Source organism: Triturus cristatus, chromosome 1_1 (assembly GCF_964204655.1).
Source record: "Triturus cristatus chromosome 1_1, aTriCri1.1, whole genome shotgun sequence".
Taxonomy (NCBI): domain Eukaryota; kingdom Metazoa; phylum Chordata; class Amphibia; order Caudata; family Salamandridae; genus Triturus; species Triturus cristatus.
The window spans coordinates 330,576,860-330,598,143 of record NC_140579.1 but is presented as its reverse complement, the minus strand read 5'-3'; positions in this window follow the sequence as shown (position 1 = coordinate 330,598,143).

Below are 21,284 nucleotides of genomic sequence, written 5' to 3'. Positions count from 1 at the left end.
CCCTCCCCGCTCTGGAAGACGAAGGAGTCTGACTGTGCAGGCAAGCTAGGGGACACGCGTCCCACTGTTCCCCCACCTGGATTTGAACTTTGGATTGCCCTATGGGCATTGTACATTTTGAACTTTCAAGGGACAAACTGATTTTTGGATGCTGAATAAAGCAATTTATTTTTCCTTAGTACACTACTGTCTGTCTGGTACTGCTGTTGGTCAACCTGCCCCATTATTTTGGGTGGTGATAATGTGTTGGGTGTGTGGGAATTGTAGTCTTGTGCTGGTCATAGGGTGGATCCTGGTATCTGTGTGCCATCGCCATCACAAGCTGTTGGCTACATAACTTTGTTCATGTAAGCAGTTACTGCATGGTGACATCGTCCCAAGGTGTGTTCCTTCCTCTGTGTAACCTGACATCTTCCCTGCAGGGTCTTTCCAATATGTGGTGCTGAGCTGTGTCTACATTGGCTGGGTGTGTGACGGACTCGTTAGACTTGGGCCATGCATGCTGAGCGATGTCTCCACCTGCATCATTCGTGGCGTCCTTGGTGGTCACTGTACTTGTGTATGTAGACTGTTGTCATGACTTCATGTGTACATGTTTTCTTTTTGGCGCTATGCATGTGTATACTCCCAGCCTCACACACATGTGGTACATGTACTGCAGGATCTTTGTGCACCTGACTGACATTTGTGGGCATTGGATCTGTGGGTACTCCACCCTTTTCTTTGCAGGGGCACTGCTGTGAGTGTTAGGCACCCAGCCCTCCTGTGTCTGGGCACTGCTGGGAGGACTCTGCACAAACCCCTCCTGTGTCTGGGCACTGCTGGGAGGACTCTGCACAAACCCCTCCTGTGTCTGGGCACTGCTGGAAGGACTCTGCACAAACCCCTCCTGTGTCTGGGCACTGCTGTGAGGACTCTGCACACACCCCTCTTATGACTGGGCACTGCTGGGAGTGATAGTCACCCACCCCTCCTGTGTCTGGGCACTGCTGGGAGGACTCTGCACAAACCCCTCCTGTGTCTGGGCACTGCTGGGAGGACTCTGCACACACCCCTCTTATGACTGGGCATTGCTGGGAGTGATAGGCACCCACCCCTCCTGTGTCTGGGCACTGCTGGGAGGACTCTGCACAAACCCCTCCTGTGTCTGGGCACTGCTGGGAGGACTCTGCACACACCCCTTCTGTGACTGGGCACTGCTGGGAGTGTTAGGCACCCACCCCTCCTGTGTCTGGGCACTGCTGGGAGGACTCTGCACACACCCCTCCTGTGTCTGGGCACTGCTGAGAGTGTTAGGCACCCACCCCTCCTGTGTCTGGGCACTGCTGGGAGGACTCTGCACAAACCCCTCCTGTGTGTGGGCACTGCTGGGAGGACTCTGCACACACCCCTCTTATGACTGGGCACTGCTGGGAGTGATAGGCACCCACCCCTCCTGTGTCTGGGCACTGCTGGGAGGACTCTGCACACGCCCCTCCTGTGACTGGGCACTGCTGGGAGTGTTAGGCACCCACCCCTCCTGTGTCTGGGCACTGCTGGGAGTGTTAGGCACCCACCCCTCCTGTGTCTGGGCACTGCTGGGAGGACTCTGCACACACCCCTTCTGTGACTGGGCACCGATGGGAGTGTTAGGCACCCACCCCTCCTGTGTCTGGGCACTGCTGGGAGGACTCTGCAAACACCCCTCCTGTGTCTGGGCACTGCTGGGAGTGTTAGGCACCCACCCCTCCTGTGTCTGGGCACTGCTGGGAGGACTCTGCACACACCCCTCTTATGACTGGGCACTGCTGGGAGTGATAGGCACCCACCCCTCCTGTGTCTGGGCACTGCTGGGAGTGTTAGGCACAAACCCCTCCTGTGTCTGGGCACTGCTGGGAGGACTCTGCACACACCCCTCTTATGACTGGGCACTGCTGGGAGTGATAGGCACCCACCCCTCCTGTGTCTGGGCACTGCTGGGAGGAGTCTGCACAAACCCCTCCTGTGTCTGGGCACTGCTGGGAGGACTCTGCACACACCCCTTCTGTGACTGGGCACTGCTGGGAGTGTTAGGCACCCACCCCTCTTGTGTCTGGGCACTGCTGGGAGGACTCTGCACACACCGCTCCTGTGACTGGGCACTGCTGGGAGGACTCTGCACCCACCCCTCCTGTGACTGGGCACTGCTGGGAGGACTCTGCACCCAACCCTCCTATATCGGGATATGTACGCTTAGAACATACACGGGTGTGGGTTCGCTCCATGCATACGAGATGGGGGTATGGTCCGTACGTACACTGTTGGCATGGGGGGTACACTCCATCCATACGCGGGTGAGGGTACGGGTCGTACTTACACTGTTGGGGTGGGGGGTACGCTCCATACGTACGTGGGTGGGGGTACGGGTCGTACTTGCACTGTTGGGGTGGGGGGTACGCTCCATACGTATGCGGGTGGGGGTACGGGTTGTACTTACACTGTTGGGGTGGGGGGTACGCTCCATACATACGCGGGTGGGGGTACGGGTCGTACTTACACTGTTGGGGTGGGGGGTACACTCCATACATACGCGGGTGGGGGTACGGGTCGTACTTACACTGTTGGGGTGGGGGGTACGCTCCATACGTACGCGGGTGGGGGTACGGGTCGTACTTACACTGTTGGGGTGCGGGGTACGCTCCATACGTATGCGGGTGGGGGTACGGGTCGTACTTACACTGTTGGGGTGGGGGGTACGCTCCATACGTACGCAGGTGGGGGTACGGGTCGTACTTACACTGTTGGGGTGGGGGGTACGCTCCATATGTACGCGGGTGGGGGTACGGGTCATACTTACACTGTTGGGGTGGGGGGTACGCTCCATACGTACGCGGGTGAGGGTACGGGTCGTACTTACACTGTTGGGGTGGGGGGTACGCTCCATACGTACGCGGGTGAGGGTACGGGTCGTACTTACACTGTTGGGGTGGGGGTACGCTCCATACGTACGCGGGTGAGGGTACGGGTCGTACTTACACTGTTGGGGTGGGGGGTACGCTCCATACGTACGCGGGTGAGGGTACGGGTCGTACTTTGTTGGGGTGGGGGGTACGCTCCATGCATACGGGGGTGGGGGTACGGTCCGTAAATATCCGTACCCACGCTATGGAATGCTTGTGCGGGCCGTACCCAGGCCTTTGCCACGTGGGTACAGCCGTCCCGCCATTGTTGGGGTGACGTAGGTGTGGGCATGGTACGACTCGTACTCACGCTCTTAAGGTGTGGGTACGGGACGTACCTGGATTGTTGTGTTGCCGGTTCGCGTCGTCAAGCACTTCCGTTGTGGCGGACGCTGGCTTTGCTGGACACGCCCCCACCCCCTCGTAGTGACCAGGGCCTGGGGGTCAGGTATGTCCAGGGCATGTGTGCTGTGTGACTTTGGTGGGGGTTTTGTGGCCTGCCCCTGCTCCTGCCCCCCCCTTTCCCCCCTCCCTTTGTTGTTCTGACCTTCTGCGGCGTCTGCGTCGTAACCTGTAGAGGAGGTCGACTGCTATGAGGGCCGGGATGACACGTAGGTTCGGGTCCATGTCTGTCCGTCGCGTGCAGGTTGTTCGCGTCGTCCTGATTTCCCGGCAGTTTTTGGCTGTCGGAAAATATTGTCCGTGCGGGATGACGTTGGTGCGAATCGTACTTCCTGGTTCGTGTATGGCAGGCTGCGTGCGTCCCGACGTCACGTCGGCGCTTTCCCGGATCACATTTGTATGTTTATTTTCGTCGGTCGGGGTTTTGTACTATTCGTACGGAAATAGTATTTCCGTGCAAATCGTACTTCCATGTTTGTATATTGTTACGACTGGGTATGCGTCGGACGGAGAATATGCTCCGTCCGATGGCTTGTACCCGGTTTTTACAGGATCGTGATCGGCACCATAATATTGAAAAAGCTTCCACTTAAAGTCCTGGTGACTATACCACAATTTTGCTGCTCTTGCGTTTCAAAAGGAGAAGGGAAATCCAGAGAGAAAATTACTCTTTAAAGGATTTCCCTTCCCCCACAACGCTCATCTGGCATGACGTCATGCCGTAACTGCTCCACTAGTGAGAAGTGAGCAGTGTGAGCAGCGCACATCGATGTGATTGCTGTCTCGAAATGGGTCTCTATCGGGCTGTTTGGCGCCCTGGCACTTTTTTCCGGACTGCAAAAAACGGACCGCCTGTGCCAGGGCTCTGAACTCCTGACATCTTCTTGATTTGTTGCCTTTCTGTAGCAGGCTCTCATGGCCCCTTGTGTGCTTGTTTGGTAATTTAATGCCCGCCAGTCAGCTATTATGATCACACACATTTGTTTTTATTAAGAATATCATGAGTGCATTTAAGCCCATTATGAGATTTAACAAATTAGATGTTGCTTTGGGGTTGTGCTAAAAAAGTGGTGCAAACCCAATGCAAAATCTGGGCCTCAACTAATTTAAAAAAAAATTTAAAACCCTGCCACAAAGAAATTGGCAACAAGGAGAAGCATGTTAGTAGATCTTTTAATCTTAATTGGTTACAAAGTCTGCATTTTCTAATATTTTTGTAGGGTTAAGGCATCTGCTGCAGAGGTGCCCAGTAACTATCAGAATAATAAATGGTAAGATAACACTGGAGGTTAAAGTATTTCTTGGAGAAATGTCTGTTTTGTGTAGTCCCAGATCTGACTAAAAGTAGTATAGAAGGTTAATGTGCCTGCAAAGCACGTCATGTAATATGCAGATGACAGATTTTTTTTTATGTAGCTAGGTAAGGTTACTGCTTTGAACACAGATCCTTTTGTTACTTGCAGTTCATAAATAGTAAGCCTTTTAATATAGCACAGCGAGCTATGTAGGATATGTTACTGCTACAACTTTTAACCTTCACTGACTCATGCAACACATCTTGTACACTGATTTACACGCTTGCATGATTTATTTTCAATCTGTATGTAATGTAAATCGCTCTGACAACCTGCATTGGGATGTGTAGCGTTATAAAAAAAATTAAAATAGTGCTATTTAAATTGTGTGTAAATACTGGGACCGGCCAACACATCTGAGATACTTACAGTTCATGCACTTACATAAAGGGGCCTAACAAAGTCAAAAGTCATGTATGTGCATGTAACTTGCATGATCGAGGTAACTATCAGCGGCGATACTACGTGTCTCTCGGACCTCTTTTAAGTGCTCGCCGTCCTTTTTCGGCAGCACCCCAGGGGTGGCGGCAATCTGAGGTATAGCCCCGGGTGCCACAAGCTCTAGCTACGCCTCTGGTGGCAAGAGAGAAATTAGACAAGTAGAATAAACTGCAAGTGATTTCTTTGATGTCCTGGAGGGAATGGGGAGCCCCACTGACAGGGCTGTGTGTGAGTAGCTAAGGGGTTTCCCTGGATTGGAGTAGCTATGTTTTCTAGTCCCGCTGTGTTGCAGAGGTTATAGTCAGTTTCCTTCACATTGATACCACTTGCTGCTATTCTCCACCTTCCCTCACCAAAGAGAAGAAGATCAAACTGGTGGGGGGAGGGAGAACAGCCTGCTCAACCACCTGACACAGAGGAAAGAGTGCAATAGCAGGGATACCCACAATCTAAATCAAACCACCTACTAAGTCAGCTGTTACTAAAATGGTAAAATAACAAATGAGGAAAGCCTTATTGGCAAGTGAACACAGTAATATCACAGAGCTACAGTGTTCATCCATTCCCACAATGTGTCATGGTTTCTAGGGAAATAAATTACACTGAGAGCAGGCTGGTGCCCCTAGCTCCCTGAAAATGTTTTTATGACAGCCGAATGGTTTTAAGTGATCTCTCAACTGGGAGAATGCATTCTAAAATTATCCTTTATTTTTGGATTTAACGATAGTTCATTTTTATCTTTCCAGTTAAAGTCTCATTGTTCATGGCTAGTTTCTTTAAGTTCTGCTTTATTATTGGCTGGTCTCTTTAATTCAACAACCCATGTTAATGATTAAGCCAACAGACCAGTGTTATTAAATATAAAAATGTTAGTTAAATTAGTAGGCCTTCCTTGTGCATTGTGTAGCATCTCAGCAAAGCTGGCAGGTCCATATTTTTAATTGTGAAAAGAAAATGTGATCCAAGTAACCTTATGAAGGGATTTGCTGGTTTTCAATGTTAAGCCTGCAGGTACACAGATTACAACATAGTCCCTCAATGATAAACGAAGATGCAGGTTTTATGAGTTTTGTTGCTACTCGCAAGTCTATCCCAAGATGTTTTGCCTTTTGCCTCCTATTTTTCTGACTCTCTTTTTGTTGGCTTTAGGGCTCTGGGCACTTTACCACTGATAATCAGTGTTAAAGTGCATATGTTCTCTAACTAAATTGTGATTATGATTGGTTATTCATGATTAGCATATTTGATTTACTGGTACACCCCTAGTAAAGTGCACTGTGTGTGCCCAGAGTCTGTAAATCAATTGCTACTAGTGGGCCTGCAGCACTGGTTGTGCCCTGCCAACATGTCTCAGGGCTACCATTGCCATGTCTGCAAGTGCAGTTTTAAACTGTCATGTCACCCTGACAAGTGTACCCACTTGCCAAGCCTAAACCTTCCCTTCTGCTATATGTAAGTCACCCCTGAGGTAGGTCTCGTTTAGATTGACAGCTGGGTTGTTTGTGCATTCACTATAGACAGTCATACAAAAGGAGATGAGGTGTGCCCTGCATATCCTGATGGCCGATCACCAGGCTTATGGGCTTTCCTGAGCTAGGGCGGTGAGAAGAGTTGCCACTGACACCTGAATAAGGATGTGCCTGTCCTCTCACAATGCTGTCTCCACCCCCTGTAGTGTGTCTAGAGCCAGGACAGGGTAAGGCAGGATTTGTGCACTACAAAAACTATTCTTTGATGTATGCCTTCTTCAAAGGCCAAAGGTATTGGACCTATAACTCCACATATTTAAAACACTTCTGGATTTAGGACTCTGCCAAGAAGAAGAGCTGAAGAGTTGCCTGGAGGAGTACTGCCCCTTTGATGTGTGTTTCTTGCCTAGGTTGGCATGCAGTTGCTGCTCCTGTCTGTGGGCAGTGAAATAACTAGACTTTGCTTTTAAATCCTGCTTTACAAAGGTTCTCCAAGGGCTTGTGTGTGCTTGCCTCCTGTTGGAAGGCTCAGGGCCATAAAAGATATCACCTGCAGCATCTCAGCTGGAAGTTCTGACTTGCCAAGTGGTACCAATTGCAGTTTTGGGCCATTAAAGTTGTTACTGCTGCAAAAGACTGCAAAATCGACACATCGCCCTCCGAGTGCCATTTTTTATGACACAGCACTGCTGTGTGGGAGGAGTTTCCACACATCTTCACCATGCGTACGAAGAAATTGACGCAGCACCTGTTTGGGGCCTGAAGAACCACCGCAACCAGAGTCCAGCGCACCGAGTTAAACGACATCCGAGGCCACCGCACTGACTCTGACGCACGCCTTGCTTTGCAGCTGAAAGAATTGATGCATCACTGGTCTGCAGCAGAAAGAATGGATGCAGTGGCTGTTTGCCGCCACCGACTCAACCTTCAGCACATCCGTATTTCCACGCATCACACCTGTGCACCAAGTTTTCCACCACATCATCGCAGACCTGAACAGTCTTCGGATTTTGAAGCATCGCTTCTCCTTACAGTCCGGAACCCATGCAACACTTCTCTTGCTTGCATCAGAACTGACGGCTCGCTTCCTCAGGGACTCAAGAACTGAATGAATGAAAGAACTGACACATCACTGTGTTTTCCGATGCTTCCCTCCCTGCAGCTTTTCTTCCTTGTGAATTTTGACGCATCAAAGGTACTTTGTGTAAAATCACCGCATCCATACAGCGGTATGGACAGAATTTGTTTAAACATTTCAAAAAGGATATTTTGAGGTATATGTGTTGGATTTTTGTCATTTGGTTTTGTTTTGTTTAGATCAATATTGGTTATTACTCTACGCTGGTGTGGGGTTCATTTGTAGTGTTTTCACTGTGTTACTGTGTGTGTTCTGTACAAATACTTCACACATGGACTCCTAGATAAGCCTGACTGCTTGTGCAAAGCTACCAAATTATCTTGGGTGTGGAACACCCTTAGCAGAAAGGGTCCCTACTCAGACAGGGTGCATACTAGAGACCACCATTTCTAACAGTTGCACTCTGTGATACATTTTATGTCAGATGATTTGCACCCTGAATATTCTGCTGGGCCCTCAAGAGGGCTGGGGGCTATCCAAAATATTAATCCCAATACAATCCTATATATATTTGCAATTTTGTGTGCAGTATTTAGTTATGTGTGAATTAAACTATATTTCCTTTGTAAAGTAAAAACACTGACTGTATATTGATTTATTGAGTGTTATTATTGTGCATTGCCGAGTTCTGTGTTTTTAGACATAAGCACCTTCCTAGGTCAGCCTTAAACTGCCCTGCCTAGCTATCCTGTGAGTGACTGCGTAAAGGTGTACTTGGGTCAAGCTTCAGGACTCAAGAACACCAGAGCGAAATGCTCCCCAGTGATATATTTGGGGCCTAGTGCGTTCTAATTGCAGTGGGACACCCCTACTAAAGTTCTAACATAATTTAAACCCTAATCTAGGAGATGTGATTCAAATATCGTCACTTGAACCCCATCACCTCTTCATGTACATTACCATACTTGCTAATGTCCTTTTACTGCCTGGTACCATGGCTATATGCAGCATTTTTTCGAAGTGTTTTGTAATGGACCAATAAATAAATAATACAAATACGAGTGATCAGTCACTGTTATCACGTGTGATTAATATACTGGGAATAGAGGAAAAACGTGTGCAATTGTATTCATGATGAATTGATACTTTCTTAATAAACCACGGGCATTTCAACATAAATATATTACCTGAACAATGACCATACCCCTGTGGCAACAAAAACGTGGGCAAGCTTAGCGTCATGTTCCTGCAGGTTAAATGCAAAAGGCAAGGGGGGGTTCTCTTGTTTGCAGTTAATCATATCCTCTAGCTACCATTCGCCTGACACATGTATTTGCAGAGAGGAAAATCAAGAGTCCCTTGAAAGAACATCATGATTCAGTTTCATGAACAAAGAACGGCAAGAAATTCCATCGCAAAATAAGGGAACAAATTGACATTTATTACTGTGCAGGAAGGAGTAAGAAAACCCAATTTTCGTGGGTGCTGATAAAATTGTATAATTCCAAAAATAAAATAAGTGCCGTGTTTATTTCTTTTGTACTATTCTTCACAAAAGTAAAGTAAACTTAATTCGAAGTAAACAACAGCTGTGAGGCCCAGTCTGTGTGACCAAGATGGATCTCTCCAATGTATGTTTTTCATTAGGCACTAATTCAGAAGCGTAAACACGTTTGATGTTGATTGAAATACCCAACGCTCTGTACGAGAGCTTATGTGTGGAATATTTAAAATTCTGCATACAAAGGGAAAACTGACTCAAAGTAAGTTTAAAGTGGCCTTATATTATTTAGGATTGCTTCTTGGCCAGCGAGTTTCGAATAGATTGCCGTGGACACATTATCATCTGCCAAATATACAATATGAAATTAATAACAGAGTATCAGTAGGACTAAGGGGGTGGTTAGGAGTTTGTCACAACGACAGCGGGGTACCCTCTCCACCAAACTGAAGTTCTGCCTGCCTCATTTGGAGTCAGGCGTAACTTAGATATATCAGTGAGTGATTCTACTCCTCCTCTGCCGCTGACATACTCATCCGATGGCCCCGTGGAGTAAGGCTTTCGGAGGTTCGGCCATTTGTCCACCTACCTTTTTAGAGAGGGTTGGGCAGATTTAACTTTCACGCTCCGATGTCCAAAACGTAGAAAAAACTCCCAAGGCAAGGGGGGGTCACTGCTATTTTTATCTTCCAAAATGTAAATCACTCTCTGTGGTTTTGGTTTTCTAAAAGAAACAGAGATACTGAAAGTGTGCGGTCTGGCACTGTCATGTTGAAGAAGCCACATGGCACATTTTTAATGCATTAACAGAAACCGCTGTGAGGGCGGTGCCTGACAGCCTGAGAGATTCTCACTGAGTCAGTAGACATCTTTAAATTCGGAGCACGGTTACTCCATCTGGGCGATGAAACATTTTATTCTATCACCCTGACACAGTAAAATCATACTCTGAACTCTAAGTCAGCCCCACAGTATGATTCAATTTCGTCATTGCTGTATCTGTGGTGCTAAACGTTTGGGAACCTTTGCATTTTACTGCCAGAAAAAGACAGACTTTAAGCAATATCATTGTTCATGTCATTTTCGAAGGGGATTTTAAATTTGCTTGAACGTTATTTATTGACATTTTTAAGCACGCGATACATCACCATATATCAGCATAGCTATATAACATTATATTATCTGTTCTTCCTAACCAGAGAATTGTTAAGCTGAAATATCACAGTTCAGCAGAACAAGGGCCGGCAATTTAAAAATGGAAAATTCAAGATAACAGTAATAACTCTCATAGTTTGCCATTAACATATAATGCTCACAGCAAGAATCTCATTACTAGTTAGGGGTATAAAACAACATAACACACTGGTATGCATATTTGGCAGTGAACAGAGGATATAGGAGTATACGGAACCCATTAAAGTGTCATAGTAATATATTTTCTAAATAGTCAAAGTAATAATATTTTGCTATTGAAGTCTGTGGAACATTGATGGTGATATATTGTCAGCATACAACAACAAGGTAAATACTCCCACAGGAATACGAATACCTATGATTACTGTTCTCATACTTATCCTCAAAGGTTCAAATACGAACAGGGAGAGCAGTGGTGACAGTGAGCTCCTCTGTCGGGTGTCCCTGTTGATTAAGATGGTCTGTGGAATAAATTAATTGCAGATGATTTTAGCTGTAGAATCTTTCTATTGAATTAAAGTTGTCTCCAAGTACAATCCTCTGCAAAGTACAAAACAATTAACCCCAGTCCAACTGATCGAATGCCTTTTCAGCATCGAAGGAGAGGGACACTTTTTGATTTCTGTCTTGCCTGACAAACCATATTAGAAGGAGCATTAGTCTCATATCATTATGAGGCATAAATCACACTTGATTTTTATGGATCAAAGGGAATATAACTTGAGAAAATAAAAAGCCTAGAATACCATCACAGGCAAGCAACAAGTTGCAGGAGAATTATTTCCCTTAAGTTCAATTGGAACTAAACTGGACCAAGCTGTTGGCCTCTGCTGGGGTGGGTTTTGGCCCCTTCATGCTTTCTCCGATCTCCTGGGAAGCCTTAGAAGTGACCAAGAAGAGCTGTTCCAGACATTCTGAATGGTTGGAACTAAGAAAGTGTTTGAACTTCCAAGACCTTCGGAGTGTCAGTGGGGCATCTCAGCAAAGGATGCAACTTGAATGAATACAGTTTAAGTCTTGCCCCGCTGGAATATTTTGAACTCCATATAAAGGCTAAGCTCAAAGGAAGACATCTTGGCTGGTATAAAAGTATCAGCAGTATGTGAGAACTTTATCAGTTGCGAAATTTGTATTTCTTCCACGCTGTGCTTTTCCCACTGAAAGCAACCGATTCAGCTGGATCTCATCCAGTGGCTGTCCATCTTTGAGAGGACTTTGGCAGCTACCTCTTGTGACCATATCCCTCTGAAAGATTTTGATTTCTGTTTCATAGTCCCAAGCCAAATTCTTCAACCAGTACGAAACTGTTGTTTTTTCTGACACGCACTCAATTGTGGTTAGTCTGAAATCAGGCACAGGTTCCAATTAATCATGAAAAGTGACTACCGATTGGCGCTTTAATATTTCTTGGTGCTTTTTGCCTTAAATATTAAGCTTCACCCATTTTCTCTACGTCAAGCCTAGCTCCGAGGGATTGAGCTCAGTTTTAAGTTACTGAAACCTTTGCCTGTACTAAGAAGTTAGCAATGTTATTACGTGTAGTGGAGAACTATTTAAACCAATACATTTTTCACTTTCTTACAAGTGCACAATTTCAGTTAGTGGCCAGGGGGTAGCAGTAGTTTTACTGTTGGGTTGTACTAAAATAAAAACATAAAGGCTGTGAAAGAGCCTGGGCTGACGTACTCGATTTAGTGCAATGTCAGATCTCCAATGGTTCTTTTTAGCAGCATGAATGCGTAGAGAGAAGAAAATGTCATGAGTCACTTGAAATACAGTACAACACAAATGGCTACACAAGAACCCAAATCGACAACCAATTAAAGGTTAGTCAGTTTTATTACAGATCCAAAAATAGTATGACAAACACAGATCTTAGCATGAGGGTATAAAAATACAAGAGAAATAAAAGGACGCCAAACCTCCTGAGAAGGTTCAGTTGATGGAGCATTAAAATAACAAGAAGTTCAATTTCGATTATTCATGAGATGAGAAAACAAAAGTTCACGTTTCCTTTCATTGGCACTTCTTCTTGATGCAGCATTTAAGTCTAACTATCCCTACACTAAGTCTAAAGTGATATCCCTAAATTGAGGCACAATCAGAGGAAGCTAACAAGGGAAAAAGGTGTCAGAGGACAAAGCCTTCCTAAGAAGTCACTTTGCTATAGGATGAGTCTGAGGCATAAAGCCACAAGCAAAAAAGAGAAAGTACATCAGCGTGCAGGTGCTTTCTGTCAGGAGGTCAAGCAGAAATGGGGTACCAGTCCCTCTCTACAAAGCATATTATACATAAAGTTGTATTCATCCAATGTCCTCGATGGCTTTTCTTCTCATAGCTGCACAATGGGCTCAGCCACAAACTTTTTCTTGATGTCGACTCCCTTCACGGCCTTCTCCATGCACACGCCCCTCCGTAATAACTCGTCCTTGGTCTTCTCTCTATCTCCTGTGTGAAAACACCTCCCTCCACCTGATCGTCTGCATCCAAACTAACCGTAACTCCTTCATTCTGCAACTTTGCCAAATGAAACAATACCCTTTCCATTCTCTAGTAAACATTGTCCACCTGCAATGCAAATTTCACATGAGAGTTTGAACATTACTGTCAGAAATTAAGACACCTCAAGTGTGTTACATATCGAGGTCTATGAATCAAGCTAAGCTAATAAATCAACCATACAATGTAAGCTAGCAAATACATCAGCAGACTTCATTTATACACATCTTTGCATTCAAGTCATTAACCTAAGAAAGCATTTATCGTCATTAACACATCAATGAATCACATTTGCTAATGAGACCTAAAACAAACTACACTGGTTACAATGGTAAGTACAAGTTCTAAGCACTAATCATCGAGCCTTGCATTGAGTTACATTAACTTACACAGTACCATGTTAACTAATTCACATTTTCGCCGAACATCTAAGTCTCTCATAACAACAGAAAATATGTGAGTGCGTTCTACAAATGATTACATTGAACTCCTAACAGCTATCCTACAGAGGATAAGCATCTTCCACTCTATCAGTTGCCTATATTAAACCCTCTGATGTCAAAGGGGATCTTTCCAATCCGAATAGTGGCTGCCCTGTGAACCGATGAGGCCCACTTTCACCAGGATATCCTGGGTTTCAGATTACATCACCAGGCATTGACATACAGTCAGATCCCCTCCTCATTCCAGTCAGCTCTCTTGAATCAGTTCTCTCTCTCTCTGACATCCTCACTCAACTCAATCTAGGGGAGAGGTTTAACAGCTGTTAGCAGTGCAGTGGACAGGGTGAGTTTCAAATTGTAGTGGATGCGTCAGGTGACAGCAGGGTGTCTATATAGGTATGATGGCTGCAGTGACAAAGAGCATCTCCTACACCACGAACAGGCAGTGGTGAGGTCATGCCTTTTGCAGCCAAGCAGTGAAGCAGGTCCGTTCTCCATGACTGAAGGAAATTAACTGATGGGACATAACCAGCCTGGTCAGCTTGTGCATGGCCAGTACTTGCCAGAGTTACAACCCACAAAGTAGTATTACACCCTGTAGTGAGTGTATGGCAAATGGAGCTCTCCTAAAGAGTGATCATTTTTGCACAGCTTATGTTCCCCCTATCAACCCATCTGGAATCTATATTTGAAGTGCTCTGATGTTGTTTAAAGGCACAATCCTTTGATTGCCATGCACCAGTCCCAGCTACAGAGGACTAGGCAGGTGTGAAATGGGAATACACAGGTGAGCTAAACACAACTCCATCTGCCACTCTGGCATTTCCAGGGTAACCTGCAGACTAGGGGTTTGCTTTCATATCAGAATAGAAGCATGACCCAACTGTGCCCCCTTGTACCCATAATAGTCACACCCTTCTGCATTATCAGGCCGGTTTGAACATATTTGCTGCCACGGCTGATTTGTATTTCTATGGCTGCACCTTCTGCAAACTGCTTCTTTGTGCTACATTACATGAAGAGTAACGTTTGTTTACCAGCACTCCTGTGCACAGCTCCAGTGGTGAGTGGAAACTAAAAACACCTTCCTCTCCTGATGTACTACAGGCCCACAGATTTTTATGGATTTTAAGAGCCATCTACTTGGCCAGTGTGAAATACCCACAGCCAACCAGCCCTGGACATGTTACAAGGCTTTGAGCCAGGGAACTACTTTAGGTGTGAATGTAGCAAGGGTGTCCTTAGTGACCCCTGTGAAGGATGGTTGTATGATAGCAGCATGCATGGTTAAACCAAGCATGCCTCTACCACGCAGCCCGAACCCCGAATGCCTCTTAACACTCATTCCTTTACCACGCATGCCTTTACCACGAAATTTCGTGGATAGGTATGAATGGTAAAGGGGTATGTGATGCTAAGGTCGCCACTACCCTGACCCCCACCACTGTACTAAAACTTACCCCGACCCCCCAGGCCTAAAATCTATCCCCATCTACCCATTCGCCTCCCACTCACCTAAGGCCTAAAACCCTGCCCTTTTAAGTACACTATCCCAACCTCAATGCCCCTGCGCTGTCTCTTAAACAACCCCAACCCTTTCCATTGCACTAAAGTCTATCCTGACCCACCAGAACTAAAAAACTACCCCATCTACCCATTCCCCTCCCACTACCCTAAGGCCTAAAACACTGCCCCTTTACTTATACTACACTAACACCCCGCCTCCACACTGTCCCTTAAACTACCCCATCCCCTTCCACTGCTCTAAAACCTACCCCGACCCTGCCCTAAAAACTACCCTATCTACCCATTCCCTCCCACTGTCATAAGGCCTAAACCCTGTCCTTTTACGTACACTACCCTGACTCCCCTGTGCTGTCCCTTAACCTACCCCAGCCCCTTCCACTGCTCTAAAACCTACCTGGACCCCTGACATGCCCTAAAACCTAACCCAACTACCATTCCCATCCCACATGCCTAGAGGCCTAAAACCCTGCCCCGTACGTTACACTAGCCCACCCCCCTGCGCTGCCCCTTAAACTACCCCAACACCTTCCACTGCCCTAGAACCTACCCCGACCCGTCTCAGTCCTAAAAACTACCCCGACCCCCTCCCAGCCCTGAAAACAGCCCCCCAGCCCCCCAGCCCCACTCACCTCACTGCAGCGTCTTCCTGCTTCCATCTTCCAGCAGCTAGACTGCACACTGCCTTAACCACGCATATGCATGGTTACGGCATATGCGTGGTTAAGGCAAGCGTGGTCGAGCTTGCGTCGTCAGAACATGCGTGGTTCAAACCACGGTGTTCTGACTGTTTTCTGTGAAGGATTCATCCTGCTTCCCATTTTAATCGTCCAACAAACATGTTCTTTTCTCATCGGAGTGTTTCTTATCTCTGTGCCAGAAAGTTTTTTAGAAAGTTATGCACTCATATATGGTTTTCTTTACAGCACATTCAGGGTTGTGTATTGGCGTAAACCCTGCACTAATATCTCATTGTAGCTTCGAAACAAAATTAAAAATGTGGAGATACTTTCAAACTAACAAATTTCCTCAATATTTTGTTAGAATTCTAGCCAGACAAACATGAATCCCCAAATGCTACCCTAAGGAACTGCTGCTGTGTATATTTATTGTCCAGCACCGCCAAATATGAGTGGGTTTTTCTAAGCAATGTGGGACTGCTCATTAAAGTTTGTCATATTAGCACACTGTTGGACTTGGCCCTTTTTGCAGGGTCTTCCCTGAACTTTTTGCCTCCTCCTAGCTTTTTCTTCTGACATGGTGTTGGTGGTTTTAGGACTCTGGGCACTTTAGCACTGCTGTCCAGTGTAAAGTGTGTGTGCTCTCTGTGGTAAACATGGTAAGATTGGTCTACACCTGTTTGGCATATTTAATTTACCTGTCAGTCCCTTGGAAAATGTTATCTCAGATACCCAGGGCCAGTAAATTAAATGCTACTGGTGGGCTTGCAGCGCTGATTGCATCACCCACCAAAGTAGCCTTTCCAACCTGTCTCAGGTCTCTGTCATTGCAGGGCCTGTGCGAAGTGTTACTGCCGCTGTGACGTGACACCTAATGTGTGTGCCACGTCTGTGACGCCCCTTTTACTGCAAGTCAGTCACCCCTAAGGTAGGCCCTAGCTAGCCCTATGGGCAGGGTGCATTGTAGGTAAAAGGTAGCACATGTACCTTAAGTGTGTGACATGTCCTGGTAGTGACAAACAGCCATTTTGGTTTCTCACTGCTGTGAGGCTTCCCTCTCATTGGAATGCATTGGAGATTCCCTGATGTGTTCAGTGGTAATTCCTGAAATGAGAGGAGCAGCGTGGTCAAGTTTGGTATGTTTTGAATAGTAATAATAAATGCTATGCAATGGTGTGCGCAGATTTATTATCACTATTTTAGAAACGCCGACTTTTCGAGCGAGCGTTTCTCTGGCAAAATACAGAAGGCTTTGGTTTGCCGGTCAGCACTTAGCAGATAATTTTTTCCAAAGACTGCGCATTACATGGTTCAAAATTTGCACATATCGCGGTGACTTAATCACTAAGTATTCCAAGGTCTCCCTGCTTACAGAGTCAAACTGAAGTTGACTTTTGACATACTCTGATTGGTCTTTTTGGTATTTCTGAAAAAAGTCACTGGGCAAGATACGTAAGGTTGTTTGGCCTCAAAAACTCTAATTGATCTGGACTGCAAAGTCCTTTTGCACATTCATGGAAGGGTCAACCATTTTTATTTTTCAGTCCTGAAGATGGTCTAGTGGACAAAAGCCTAGATTAGACCGAAACGAAGACAATTACACCTCTTTCTTTTTTATTGCTGTTTAAACCATTTAAGAAAAGGTGTTCACAATTGTTACTAGGAAGGACCTTTACGTGTATATAGCTGTAACTTCCGGTTTCATTGTGTCAGATGGTGATTTTTGTACCCTTTCTATATACATATATATATATTATCTACTGGCGGTCGCCAGTAGATAGTTATAGTTAGGATCGAGTTCCCATAGGAAATCTGAAAATTCTATTTTGAATAACTTTGGCGCCGGTTGACTTATCTTCGTGAAATTTTCAAAACTAATGGGGCGCTCCGCTCAGCTCCTACCCTGAAAGTCTTGGGGTGATTCGTCAAGCGGGGGCTGAGAAAAAAGGGGGGTCCCAAAACATGTTTTCCCCATGCATTTTCCCATAGGACCTTTAGTCGAAGGTACAGCCCGAACGGCTGAACAGAATTACTTGAAATTTGGCAAAGAGGTAGTCCTCAGGTCAGGCATGTGCCTTTCGCTTAAATGGTGTAAATCCGTTCAGTAGTTCCTGAAAAAATCAAAAGTAAAATCACATATATCTGGGCGGAGCCTAACCACACATCTCATCGTGAGATCTGATTGGCTGTCAGCACTTTATCCAAGAAGTGTTGGCAGCCATCTTGGGACCAATATACATGATAGCACCTCATTAAAAAGCATTGCAGTTAATAGAAGGTTTTAAGACTTTAGTTACATTATAAATCATTTGTTGATGGTACCATACTCATTTTAGGAATTGTGGTGTGTTCTAAGGTGATTTTACCATGTGAAAAAGCCTTCTGCTGTGATATCATGAATCATGTTTGAGAGAAAACTACTTTCTCATGCTTTTCCCACAGAGGTTTGGAAGGCGATCTATAAGCTAACTGAGAGCATATTTTCTGTAAATTCACATTATCTTTCTCAGTCATGTGAGAATGAAGTCTGACATTCTCAGTAAAACATGTACATCCAACAAGGGCAGAGACTGTCAGTTGATTCCTTTGTGTTCTACAGCAGCTTCCCAGAGTGTTCTAAAGAACAACTAGAGCGCTAACAGTCCTACTTATGACAAACGTATGGCACAACTGAAGCCATCTTGGTTGGAATAAAGTGGTAATTCTTAAAACATTTAATTTAAAAAGGAACAAAATGAGGGGGTTCATTTTGCCATAGAAAGTATGATTAGTGCAGCAGAAAGAAAAATTAGGGCACATTTTGAGTGACTTCTCAAATCCTCTTCTATTTCATTAAAAAATTCTGACATGCAGACTGAAACATGCACTTTCAATACCAGCAGCAGACTTCCCTGGTGAGCAGTAGCTTTACTACAGTGATCTAATAAGCAACTAGAGTGCTAACATTCTGAATTTATGGCAAATTTGTGACACATCTGAATGCCTTCTTGATGGAATCAAAGCAAAAAACTGAAAGTATTTCCTACTGAGGAGACTGTAGTAAATGAGGAAATTAGGAAACATTATAACAAATAAGTCTCCCAAAATGGCCACCAGAGACAAAAGAGCCCAAATGTAGCCCAGATATCACCCAGATGTAGCCCAAGTATAGCCCAATGACAGAATGTCCCAGAGTGTTCTAACGAACAACTAGAGCGCTAACAGTCTTACTTATGACAAAAGTATGGCACACCTGAAGCCATCTTGAATGGAATAAAGTGGTAACACTTAAAACATTTAATTTACAAAGGAACACAATGAGGGGATTAATTTTGCCATAGAAATTATGATTAGTGCTGCAGAAAGAAAAATTAGGGCACATGTTGACTTCTCAAATCCTCTTCTATGTCATAAAAAAATTCTGACATTTAGACTGAAACATGCACTTTGAATACCAGCAGCAGACTTCCCTGGTGAGCAGTAGCTTTACTACAGTGATCTAATGAGCAACTAGAGTGCTAACATTCAGAATTTATGGCAAATGTGTGACACATCTGAATGCCTTCTTGATGGAACCAAGTAAAAAACTGCAAGTATTTCTTACTGAGGAGACTGTAGTAAATGAGGAAATTAGGAAACTTCATAACAAATAAATCTCCCAAGATGGCCACTAGAGACAAAAGAGCCCAAATGTAGCCCAAATATCACCCAGATGTAGCCCAAGTATAGCCTAATGACAGAATGTCCCAGAGTGCTCTTAAGAACAACTAGAGCGCTTACTGTCTTACTTATGACAAACGTATGACACACCTGAAGCCATCTTGATTGGAATAAACTGGTAACACTTAAAACATTTAATTGAAAAAGGAACACCATGAGGGGGTTCATTTTGCCGTAGAAATTAGGATTAGTGCTGAAGAAAGAAAAATTAGGCCACATTTTGAGTGACTTCTCAAATCCTCTTCTATTTCATAAAAAAATTCTGATATGCAGACTTAAACATGCACTTTTAATACCAGCAGCAGACTTCCGTGGTGAGCAGTAGCTTTACTACAGTGATCTAATGAGCAACTAGAGTGCTAACATTCAGAATTTATGGCAAATGTGTGACATATCTGAATACCTTCTTGATGGAATCAAAGTAAAAAACTGAAAGCATTTCCTACTGAGGAGAATGCAGTAAATGAGGAAATTAGGAAACTTCATAACAAATAAATCTCCCAAGATGGCCACCAGACACAAAAGAGCCTAAATGCAGCACAAATATCACCCAGATGTAGCCCACATGTAGCCCAATGACAGAAGTGTGCAAAACACTTATTTTTTTGTGTATTTGCAGTTTTATATAGTGCAGACTTGTCAGGTATTGGAATGCTTTACATGAGCATTGGTTACATCACACAAGATCAAATTCATTTTGGTTGTAGACATGGGGAGATTAAGTGATTTGACCACAATCACAGAATGTTGAGCTGAAGAAGAAACTCCAACCTGATTCCCCAGTTGCAAAGTCTGCAGCTCTGGAAGTAACATCACTTCCTCTCGCCAAGGTGCAACATTTAATCAAGTGGTCAACTGGATAAAAAAACATAAAGATTACAAATAATTTAAAAGTTCTTTGTCGCTATGTAACAGTGAGTCCGACCCCGACAGAGCCTTCGTCTGCCACTCTCACACTGACTTTGTGTCCCCCACCATCTCCCCTCTGTACCCACAGCACCCGGTCTCACGGATCAGACCTACAGCCTTTGGCAGCGCCGAGACGCCTGACGAACACTGTTACTTTAATTGGGACAAGCTAGCAGCAGACCCCGCCCCCGACGAGGACGTCACAGAGACGGAGCCGTCATATCCCGGAAGGCGAGGACGAGAGGCGTGTGTTATCACCGGAGCGGAGAAGAGAGAGAGAGAAGGAGAACGAGAGGAGAACCGAGAGGACCGAGAGGAGAGTATCGTGGAAGAGAAGACCGAGGAGACAACCAGGCGACGAGCTGTGGTGCCGGTAGCCGAGCCAGGAGGCCAACGACCCCGTGATTCGCCCCGCCACGTTTCCGAGGGAGAAGCGTGGCACCAGCAGGTACGGGCTCGTATCGCGGGTTGGGCGGGTCTTCGTAGTGTGCCTAGAACCTAAGAGTCGTACCCCTCACCGTACCCTTTCCTCACTACCTTCGCCACATAGGTTAGGAGTTTTGAGCACGGTGATCCTCCTCCACTCCCTGGGCCCCCTCACGGTATTACCTTTTGAGCAAATCACTGATACGCCTCTCCCTTCTGTCCTTTCTTCCCTCACCTCGCCCTGAGGACCAGAGAACTGCCCTGTTCCGAAGACCTCGACATCCTGGAGCGGAGTCAGAGAGGGAAGACGCCCCCTACCAGTCGCCGGACACCAGAACTCGACGAGGAGAGCACCTTACCGTACTATAGACCCTCAAAAGATAGAAAACGTGTACCTAAAAAGAATAAAGCACCTAGAGAAACAGCTCCTGTTTCAGAGCCTCCTTTCATCCCGCAACAAGTGGTGGAGAATGCGGGCATAAGTACCGACATCTGTAAAGAAAAGATGGATGAACTCCTGCAGCACATTATACAAGGACAAGAAAAGTTAGGATGGGTGGTAGAACAACAACTGAAGTCCGCAGAAGCGGATAGAGAGACCTTTAAATCTACCATCGCGGCTCAGTTAGACGGCATCCAAACGATGATTCGAGACCCTGTTACCGGATCCGTCCCAAGTCCCAGACCAGCCCTGCCGGGACCATCCGGTATAGCACTGCAGAAATATGTAGCCGGAGAGGATCCCG